This window comes from Lissotriton vulgaris, chromosome 10 (assembly GCF_964263255.1).
Source record: "Lissotriton vulgaris chromosome 10, aLisVul1.2, whole genome shotgun sequence".
In the NCBI taxonomy this organism is placed as follows: domain Eukaryota; kingdom Metazoa; phylum Chordata; class Amphibia; order Caudata; family Salamandridae; genus Lissotriton; species Lissotriton vulgaris.
The window spans coordinates 249,739,740-249,751,222 of record NC_141698.1 but is presented as its reverse complement, the minus strand read 5'-3'; the positions used below and the strand labels follow the sequence as shown (position 1 = coordinate 249,751,222).

Here is an 11,483-nt window from a genome sequence, read left to right as displayed (position 1 = left end):
TATTGTAAATGACAATGCCTTTTATTAATGCAGGTTTTTTAAACACGTAAATCAAAGGCATTGTCGTTTACAATGCCAAAAGCTCAAAATCACGGAAATGCGAGACCTATTGCATTGCAAATGCTTGTCTCATTTCCCACGAAGTTGACATTTGACCATGCCAAGATAAACAACAAATAGTTTGCTCGGTGATCTGCTGCTTCAGTCTGCCCACGCCGAGGCAGAGCTGAGGCGCTCTCTCCTTGAGGGGGCGTAGCCACAGAAGAGCCGTTGAAGCTGGCCAATAGGGCACATCTCCGAAACCTGCAGGGGATAGACGATCCTCCATATAATTCAATTAGTCGCGGCCCTATCCACTTAAGTCTCCTCCCACAGGAGGCCCCTCCTTCACTGTGTGTTTTATTTCTGCGGCTTCTCTGGCTGTTAGACGGAAAGGCAGCCAGCCGGGTTTGCAGAGAGTATGCGTTCGCTGGCCGCAGTGAAAGGGAGGTCCGCATTCGGTATTCGCCGCAGTTTGTGCTTGCCGTTACGTATCTGAAGCGCCAGAGTTGAGGGAAAGCAGCTTGGATTCGGTAAGTGCTGTTCGGGCGCATGTCCCCCCCAATCCCAAGTGATTGTTCTAAAGGGTAGGCAGGCGATGGGAAGCATACTACAAAAGTCTCTCTCGAAGAGAGCAATAATGATTATTAGTCATGTGGCCGAGAGACTTGCACCCAGTTATGTTACGTCGGGAGCGTTTATAAACTGACTTAAGTCTTTAAACAGCAGATACGGGGGACCCACCCTATATAATCATTATCATAGTTAAGAAAGAAACGGTTCCCACATATATCACATTTAAATGTGGGCGTCTATTTCAGGAGTGTATGTGGCCATTCACATGCCTTCAAGTGAGGTTATGTCAAATTCAGTTCTTTTGGGGATGAATTCTCTTTTTGAAGATCGTTGCCCCAATAGGACTTATGGGGGGACTTGCGTTTGTTTTGATTTGACACCAGTAGCCAGCGATACACTTTCCTCACATTTCCTGAACTGACAACGACAGTGCTCTGCTGCACTGAAGTAAATATGACTGCTTCTGACCTTTGTCCACCCCTGCAGCACCCTTTACTCAACAGTCGGTCCCAGCATCAGTGGTGGCTGGTGATTTTTTAAAGTTGTGGTGCGTAATACCTGCCAGGAGTTCACCCCATTTTTTTCAAAATTTGCCTCACTCACATTTACTCTCTCCCCCTCACTCACTGTAACTCACATTATCTCGCTTACTCATTCTCCTTTACTCACTTCCACTTATTGTTGCACAGATACAAATGTACTCATACTCGCTTGTTCTAATTTTCACTTGGGAACAATTAAACGCACTCACCCTTTCTCCCTCACTGACTCTGGGCCCTGGTGCAACTGCACCTGCTGCATCATTGATAGCTACACCCCAGACTCCTTTTTACTGCCTCTCACTGCCTCTCACAATCTCCAATCACTCACTCCTAAGGCACTCCACACTTACTTCCTCATATCACTGACTTATTCATACACGCTCTCAAACTCCGATTCCAGATGAGAGCAGTAAGGGCATATTTAAATTTAAAGAGAAAGATCCACAATCCCTTTCTCAGCTTCTTGATAAAGACTGGAACCACACACGTATAAGAAGCTGGGACAGAGCTATGGATCCGGTCTCTGCTGCTCTATGTAGATTCTCATTGGCCTCTGGGATGCACTGAAAGTGCCCTAACAGCCACATTTTAGCAGATATATATACAGTGTTGCCTGAGGCATGCGCAGTATGTCTGTTAAATAAAATGAATTCTGCCTTTGTTAGGAGACCGTAGTTGATCTATACCCCTCAGACATGTGCAATCCAGACATCCAGCTACAGAGAACTGTGTTTTGAAACAGCCCTCTATGGCGGGATCATCCCTCAATCCCCTCCTTCTGTAATCAGGAGCCTGGAGATGTGCAGGTCTCAGAAAGACAAAGTACTTAATTTGGGGCTTAGGAGGAGGCGGAGCTGGACTCAGGACATCAGGGGGTCAGGACGGTGCCATCTAACGTCCGCTTTAAATTGATTCAATTTAATGTAATACACCAGGTTTATTAATCCCCAAAACCTTGCACGCTATCTACCCAAAGCAATCCTCCTCCTGGCCCATGTGCAATCATATGGACGCAGACTACATCCATATTGTATGAAGCTGGCAGACCTAGTCGGCGATTGGCACAAGGTCTTGGCCTCTGTGTGTGGGGCCACTGGATAGGCAACTTCCAAGCATATAGAGCAATGCCTCCTAGGAAAGGTACAGTCTAAAAAGAAATTAAGCAGGAAGTTCTTGATGTTGAAGCTCACACTAGCCAAACAAAGGTTGGCCATATGATGGTTATCCCCAAGAGCCCCCACGTTTGCCGAGTGGAAGAAGGATATGGCTGAATGGGCAAATGCGAAGGAATATCATATGTGGAATACCCATAGCGATGACAAACTTGTGGACGGTTTGCAGGCGTGGGCTCGGATGCTTGCTGAGCTGCTGGACCCCCCGGACACTCGTCCTCCTTGAACTAAGCTGGGTGTTAGGTTGGGCCCATGAGTGGAGGGGGAGGGGGTTCAAGGATCACCAATACCCGGGATGAAGGGGTGGTATGGGACCCCTTTCCAAAATCTGATCTGTCTGTTGGTTCACTGTGCTGTACTGGGAATGGAATGTGGGGTTCTGAGTGGGCAGAGATTCTGTTTGCTACTCCATTCTGTCTTTATGCTGACCAGTGATATTATATGGACTTGCTCATTTAAAATGCCAATAAAAACCTATACATTTAATATTTGGAGCCTGTTTTAGTTGGGCACAAAATAGGTGAGATTCAGCTCACTATGGCCTGATAAAGTTTGTATGACACTTCTTACCACAGTAACCTTTGTGGAGTTATAACATAAGGACAGTTGTCCTATAATATTAGGTACATTGCATCAGAAGAGCTTTACTGCATTCATGTGTAATTTTGCCCTACCTTGTTAAAAGTCAACACTTGAGACACATTTCAATGAGGTGATGATACTGATCTAGTTAACAAGGTATGGATACGCACTAGTTATTTCAGGGCTTGCCTACACGGTGTATGCGTTGTGCTGCAAGACTTAGGGGGTCATTATGATGGCGGGTGGATCGCCAACTTGATTTACCCCCGCTATATTATTATATAATAATATGGCAGGGGTATCGCGGCAAACAGAAAGTCCGTCCGCCGCTTTTCTGCCGGTCGGCATCCATATTAGGATGTGTGTTTTCAAAGGCCTTACCATGGCGGCGATGCTGCTATGGAAAGGCTGGCGGGGAACAGCAATGGGGGCCCGTCGCGGGCCCCTGGGGGAGTGGGGGGCTGCCCTGGGGGGGGGGTACCATTGCCATGCAAAAGTTGGCAGGCACCGCGCGGTGCCTGCCACGTTATGCATGGTAATGCACATCATGCCATTTTGGCATTGCCCTGGGTGCTGCTCACAGCAGCACCTGCTGCAATGTCAAGATTGCGGAATGCGACCGCAAGGGTGGCGGTCGCATCCTAATCAGTGGTGCGGGACCACTGCACGCCTGACAGTCTCAGCACCGCTAGGGTGACGGGGGGACGGAAGTCCTCCCTCCATCCTAATAACCCCCTTACTGTTTACAATTCAGTGGGCTTACAGCTTGCCCACAGCATACCATTAGTCGTTTTCATTTTCATTCTCATTTGCATTCTTTTGATTGTTTAGCTCCTGTAGTTTTCCCTTTCTTTTTCGTGTTAGATCCTTTCTGGACCTGGACCAAGTAAATGTGTTCTTCCCTGTTGCTTTGCAACATTTTGGACGTGCAGTGTGCTTTCCTACTTTTAACAAAGGCCCATGGCTTCCTATTGATGTTGCTTCCATCCTATCTGCTGTCTTTCTTGATGCTTTAGTTACTTACACCCAGTGCTTTAAATGGGAAAAAATAAGTGCAGGTACTCATTAAAATAAACTAGAGGTGTGGCAAGTGGGCGGGGCTAGAGGCGGGGCAAAGAGCAACCTATAATAATACATAGCCAGTCAGCCTACCTTTCACGAGTATTGGTACTCTCCTCAGCAGGAGAGAAGTGCCGGTACTAACAGGAATAAAAATAATAAGTCGTGCTGGTACACAGTACCTGTGAGTACCAGCCCATTTAAAACAATTCCACAGGTTCTTCCTGGTTCCATGCCTTTACATAGGCATGTCCTCTCCATTCACCTCTCATCTTTACTCAGCCTCTAAGCTTATCTCTCTAGTTCTGCTCCTCTTCCTCCTGCCTTTTTGCTTACTCTCGCCACAAGTCTTCAATTTCCTCACAGCTTTTTTCCCTACTTGTCTCCTGTTCTCCCCTCCATGCTGTACTCATCTCCTAAGTGTGTGCGTGTGTCAAAGTGTGGGTGTGTGAATTATAAGAAATGTACCAGAGTTATGACAATACAGAAATGTGTGTTTAAAAAAATCCATTTGTAAGACGATTCGAGAATACAGAACTCAACATGGTATTTTTATCAGAAAATAAGTGTCCATCCTAACTTCACCTGGCACCTCACTTTTTTACATTCATGCCACCTATTTCCTGCTGTGTTTTCACCTCATCTTTATCCCCAACCAAAGCCATTGGCAGTTGTCATGTAGCTCATTCCTAGAGCCCTGCAGTGTTCCCTGCTATTCATTGCCCCATGAGCAGGGCTACCTTCACACCCACAGAGCTAGGCCAGTCCCTGGTATCTTGTAAATACAGTGATTAGTGTTGGAGGGGCTGCCAAAGAGGAGCAGCTTCAGTACTTAATTTGTAAAAAAATAAGTGCCGGGGCTCAAAGTTTTATTTCAGAACCTCATTACCAGCGATGTTAACATTTGTTTCATCTACCACCAGACATTCCCCCCCTCTTTATCTCCGTTTTACAGGTACTTTTCACTCTTACTCTTTCCTGTTGTCTCTATTTTCCAGTTATTGCCTTCTTGCATCTTTACCCTTTTTTTTACCTTTCTCTCCCGTGCCTTCTGGTCCCAAAAAATAAGTGCTGCTGGCCACCACCTGCAATCACAAACTCAAATGATGCACTGGAAATAGTATTCGTGATGGTAGTGTTGGCCTAGTCTTTGGCTCTCCGGGCCTTACTTGATATTTTAAAGTAAGCAGTCCCTCGATCATGAGAAAGCACGCACATATTTATTACCGCAGCTAAGTTGACATTAGCTAGTTATTGGGAGGCTTCTCCTTTTCCGTGTAACCGAGCAAGTTCACCAAGGCCCAGTCTAGGAGGAGGCAGAAAGAGGCATTCACTGGCAGATTCACAGTAAAGCCGATCACAGCAGTCCCAACCAACTATGTGCCCAAGAGGCTGTCCCAGGAAGAGAGACGCATGCAAGGTCAGGTCACCACTTCACATGACAGGGTGAGGGAAACACAAGGTCCAAAGTGAAGGTATTATTCCTAATTGAAAAAAAAGAAGGCACAGTGACATGTATTCGTCCACCTACCCTCACCCACCACTTACATTTCTGAAGCACTCATGACACAGGCAATGTCTAAGGGGTGCGAAGAACTGTGGGCTCCACCCTACTGCTGGCTCAGCTGAGGAGCCCCCGTCGTAGACCTCTATGAAATACTTTATTACGAGACGCTAAGCTGAGCATACAGGCTAGTGTAATGTACGCATATTTTTATTTGCTCGCCACGTTCCTTCATCGTCCTAAGCCTGCGTTTCCAAGCTTGCCTCGCCCCAGCAGTCAGGAGCCAGCCCCTACCAATAATTATCTAATTAGAGGCGCATGCAGGGTGCAGACCTTATGATGACGTGGGTAAAAGTGAAGGATGATATAAGAAAATAGATATAAGATATAAGACATAAGAATGCACGCAGCCCTGCTGCGTGCATTCATTCCTCTTTGAAAAATTATCTGCACCACAGCTGTCCGCGTAAAACATAGCTATAGTGCCAGCCCTGGAAAATAAGTGCTGGTGCTAAACACTGGCACAACTTAAGCACTGCCTCCTGCCTCCTGTCCTAAACAAAAAGATGCAGAGTAAACCGGCTTTGGCGAAGGCAGAGGATTTTGTTGGGCTGCCACTCGCTTTAGTACAGTCAGTGCCATCAATATCCTAAATACAACTGGATTACTGACTGTCTCTTTCTTAACCCATTTACACATTGAGAGTGCTTCAGCCTCACCCCCGCCCCTCTCAATCACCGCTGAATAGTCGTTGCGTTTGTGATCGACAGGGAAGGGTCTGTCTAGACCCTGTCCTGTTAATCACAGCGTGAAGCAAAGCAAGCCCTCTTAGACCCCTGCGGTCTCAGGCATTCACATGGGCGCTGCTGCAATCTCCAGCAGGGAAAGGCTTGGCGCGCTTACAGAGCGCATCTACCCTGCGCAATATGAGAGACATAACCGGAGCCTGCAGTCCCGTTTATTAGGGTACCGGTACTCTCCCTTGGCTAATGAGAAGTGCCGGTACTGAGGACCTGAAAATTCAGAAGTACCGGTGAGTACCGGCCCATTTAAAGCACTGCTTACACCCAAACTGTACTACTCAGGTCCAGAAATGTTTTATTCGATTTTAAGTACTAGATACAATTATAAAAGCAGAAAATACCAAAAACAATTCGTATGTACATTATATCTTTTAAAAGTGCATTACAAAAACAGCTGGCCCCATAAATCACAGGTTGTTAGAATTATTAAAACAGTTAAAAATGTATGCTTCTCCTTTTTTAGGTCTCGGTAATGCCAGGAAGTCCGATAATGAATGTTTCTTAGTGGGACTATTTGTCCCGCCTCAGTTTTTGCTTCTCTCCCATTGGCTGGCTTCCTAAACTGCGGCCAGCCATAGGAGGAGAGAGGCGTCCCTCAGAATAGGCTCCGTCTTTTTCGGATTTGGGGGCGTAAGTTTTGCTGTTCTTTAGTGTGAGAAGTTGGCCTGATATGTGATGTTTTCAATTCTGGAACCACCTTGTATCAGTCCGAACAATCCCTTATGGTGTCTTGTTGTAAGTCAACCTTATTAGACAAGCTATCCTAGTGGTAGCATGGACTAAGCAGCCTTAAAGGCTAAACTCAGGAGGTCGTGTTAAGCGAGCTGTTTTACCAATCACAATCCTGTAATATCAAATGAAAGGATACCACACAAGTATATATTATAAAAATATATGTATTTATTACTAGAATAATCCCCAGTACTCTTTATGAGCAAAGGGGCACAAGCGTTAAAACAAAAGCACAGTTAAACATATGAAAGTTGCACAATTATGGATGAGGGCGGGTGGCCACTCAAAACATATATTAAGAAAGTGGTACATCGATCAGTGGTTAGGCCTAGGGCCTAGGGAATCGCTGGGAGCAGTCGGGACTAGCAATGCTGAAGTCGGGAAAAGCCCGCGGGATTCGGGTGCAGCGCTTAAAGCACACGCATGCACCAATGCAAAGTCAATCGTGCGTAAAAGTTATAAAGTTACTGTTTAAGGAGACTTCAGCTTAACCTAGAAGGACGAAATTTAAGACACATACACTAGAGGTGTGTACCAGTGTGGGAACACCGGCGTTGTTGAGTTACCTCACCCACAGGAAGCGGGTGCATAGGGTCGAAGTTGTCGGGTTTCGTCACGCAGGTTGTTGGTGCTTGAAGCTGAAGATGCTGCAGGCGATGTGAAGGAGAAGTGTCCGGTGTGATCCAAGGGTGGATCAGAGTCCTAAAGTACCTGAAAGCAGAGGGGACCGAGTCTGGGTCACTCAGCAGTGACCAGGGTGGAACCAGGACGGAACCAGGCAATGTCGGGCGCAATCAGGTGGTTGTCGAGGAGCTTCTCTCCGCTGCCACGTGGGCTCTAGGGCATCTGCGACGTCCAGGAGCGGGTCACAAGCTGTCCCACGAAGGCTCTCGCTGTCGGCGCAGTCGGCTTCAAGATTGGAGCAAACAACACTTGGCAAGAGCAATCCACGCAGGACTGGAAGATTGCTTCTCACTCGGACCAGGAGGGTCAGAGCGGGTGCTCCTTTTCAGAGGAGCGGGTGCAAGTCTGGAGCAACCAGAATCACAAGTTAGATTTCGTAGTTCGTCGGCACGGGGGCCACAAGCCAGTGGGCAAGTGACCGGGTCTACGCGTTGAGCCAAAAGAAGCAGAAGGGCCCCATGCAGCACTCGGTGAGTGTAGAGGGGTGAGCTTCGGTGCAAAAGAGGCTCAGGGCTGGGGCTTCTCAAACCCCGGTGTACAGCTTCGAGGGTCACTCGTGGGCTGCACAGTCAGCGTCTAGTGGTTTCTCCAAGATGGCGGGCCCCACGCTTCCGGTCGCCTCCACGGGTCTCAGCTCTGCAGGGACTGTGGATCGGGCTGTTAGAAGGAAGGCACGCTTGGTCTTGTCGCTCGAGTTCCGGCAGGAACTGCAACAAAGCAAACGTCGAGGTGCTGGATGGTGCCTGTTTGCACAGGGTGGTCACTCCTTGACCACAAGGGAGATTCTTCAGTCTTCTACGTCGAGTAGGATGTCGAAGGGTCCAGAGTTTCGTTTCTTGTGTTTCATCAGGATAATCTGAGTGCGTTGGCACTGCTCCCATTCTTATACCAATCTAGGGGGCTGGATTACCTGCTAGGTCTCCTCCTATGGGTGGGACCAAGAAGGGGGTGGTTACACCCCTTTCCCTTTGTCCAGGTCGCGCTGGGACTGGGGCTGGTGTGCCCCAGAACCGGTTTGACCGGATTATGCAAGGGGAAGCCTTGTGCTCCCCAGGCAGTGTCTGGTTTATTTCAAACCTCCCTGCTACAATCCACTATCTCCTGTCTGGGGTGGTGTGACACCTCCCTGTGACAGGAAAGCCTTTGTCCAGGCCTCCTGTGCTGAGTTTCGATCAGCAGCAGGAGGTCAGACTTGTGTCTGTGGCAGAAGCATCCATTTTGTGGATCTGAGGCTCTTTTAAAAATCAACCTCGTTTTAGCAAAGTAGCATGTCGTCTCCCTCTAGAGGGGTGGAATGCTATCCCCGTCGACAGGACTGTCGAGGGGATAGTATTCCAAATCGTATGACACCTTACACGACATGTTTTGATAAAGCCAAACCAAAGTTGACATATAACCGCAAGGATTATAATGCACTTAATAGTATATGGTATGGCATTATCCCGGAACAGCTTAGGGAATTGATCCCAACAGCTGCAGACAGGCTCAGCTCATGCTAGAGCACCATCTCACATAAAACCAAGCACTCTGCCTCCAGGATTGTTAAGGCCTGCCACAGGAGTGACTGATAGGTATGAGAAAGGGAAAGTCTTGACCCTTTCGGTTGCAACTCACACATCACCAACACAACATTTCACTGAGAGAGAAGGAACACAGATGTAAGATACCAGACGTTCAAGTTGGAGTGGCACTTTATTTTCAATTGACGAGCAGAAGAAATAAATGCATATCTGTACTTGCTATAATGCAATGTCCTAAAAATGATCCAGACTTCGCCCTGTCTGGAGTGAATGATAGATGACAAATGCTTAAAATATCTCAAGGCAAAACAGGAATGAAATGACCTAATTTAACACTAACACAGATGATTAAAGATCCTACCCTACTGAGTATAAGGATATAGAACACTAACGCCTAAGGGTAAAACATTTAGACCAGGTCCCTTTTTTCAGATTGTACAGTTCTATCAGGTCCCTGACTTACATGGCCAAGGCAAAAAAGGAGCCAGTAGATTTAACTAAAATAAAACATTTTGTTATTCAATTCGGTGTCTGGTAGTATCTAGGAGTAAGACCAGTCTCATAATGACTGAGAAGTCTACCATACAGGGATCTAGCTACAAAGAGAAAAAATTAAAGGATCAGAGATCTAGGGATAGCGAAAAAGGCTATCTGCCCTTGGAGATCCACAACCTGAGAGAGGCGTCGGTGTCCCAAGTCAGATACGGCTAGCCGGAGAACAAACCACGCTCATGCCAGGCATCCGCAGGAAAGTTCTGACTTCAGATTTGACGGTTGGGCCTGATATATGGGCCTCATATACCTGAAATTGAGGAACTAAGGTTCTATGGTGACACTGGCCTAAGCCCATTCAGTGCAGGCGGTTTAACCCCATGTGTTCTAGGACACCGGAAGGAAATCTTTACAGAACATTATGTTACGTATATTTTTAGAAGAGAACATTTTGTACTTTTGAAAGAGAACATTTTCGTCACTTATTTCTAAAAAGGGAACATGTTGTACATTTCTAAAAAAGGACATTTTTTGTCACGTACATTTCTACATATCTGCAAGTGCGAACCCTTATGATAGGTGCTGTTTATTGACAGAAATTGCTGCTTATACTTGTGCAAGCTATGTTTCAAAATATAACGTTAGCAAGGATTTCAGGAAGCTGTACCAACGGGCACCCGTCTGTGTGTGTGTGTGTGGGTGGGTGTTGGTCTTGAAGCTGGCAGTGAAACTAACTAATCTCTGAAGGCCTAATTTCACCTTGTTTATTCCAATGCACAGAAACTTATGTTTTTTTTCTTTTAACCTCCTTAGGCCTAGCAGAGTTTACTGTGGGAGGCTGTTATCATAAGATGGTAGCCCCTGGACATGTTTTAGGGTCAAGCATTGTGGGCTCATGGGCCTACGCATGGTGCATGATGACACTTAGTCATTTTAGCATATTTTCAGATTTCTATCACGCAGGGCCTATATTAGACCTTCATCTTACCAAGGCCTATAGACCTCTCCCTTTATGGTGAATTAGATGGTAGACCGGGACCCTCCATCAGGTATATATGTGTCCAGATAGGTTTAGAAATAGGCATACTATATCTAAGCAAGGGGTGATTACTCCACCTTGCCCCAGCTGAGTGAACAGCCAGTTGTGTCAATTTTAGATAGCCAGCCAGGGGTGGCAAAAGTTATGCTGCAGCCCCTGGTAGGCCTTGGATGCACCTATGCCCTGGGCACCTATAGTGCTCTGTACAGGGGCTGATAAGGTGACCCAAGCCAATCTAGTTATGCACCTAGGGTACATGGAATCCATTTTACAGAGAGAGCAGATAGCCTGGGGCCCTGATTAGCAGGGAACCAGGCCAACTAATTCGAAAACCAGCTAAACACAGGGCAAAAAATCTGGGGGAACCATAGTCAGGTATCCACCTTCCTACATTTAGACAGTGACGTCGCCCGTCATTCAGGACAGCAAAACCACGCCCCCAATCTGAAAATTTTCAGAAGCTTGAGGTCTCCATTGTTGCCCGATCACGTCTGGCCCTTGCATCCCCGCCGCCGCCTGCCAGAAGACTGCAGTGTGCCTCTTGTATCCGAGATACTCAGAGCGTCCTCCTCGGCCACTTTCCCACTTTTTCCAGAGCCCCCGTTCCTTTTCTTTCTCCGGGTCTCAGTCTCAAGCTACGCTATCCCGCTTTCGGTCGTTCATTCTTCGCATATATATAATTCAACAAAAAACTCACTCCTCGAATGAAAGAAGACCGAACCGTTCGTTCACTCAGTCA

The 11,483-nt window shown here is 47.0% G+C and overlaps 1 protein-coding gene across 2 annotated transcripts in view; it reads left to right on the top strand.

The window, feature by feature from the left end:
• Positions 1 to 328: 328 nt before the first annotated feature.
• Positions 329 to 11,483, top strand: part of LOC147685051 (uncharacterized) — a 248,479-nt gene continuing 237,324 nt past the window's right edge. For both annotated transcript variants that reach the window (XM_086940935.1, XM_086940936.1), the window contains exon 1: positions 329 to 572. The gene's annotated coding sequence lies outside the window, so the exon portion shown is untranslated. The remainder of the gene's footprint in view (positions 573 to 11,483) is intronic.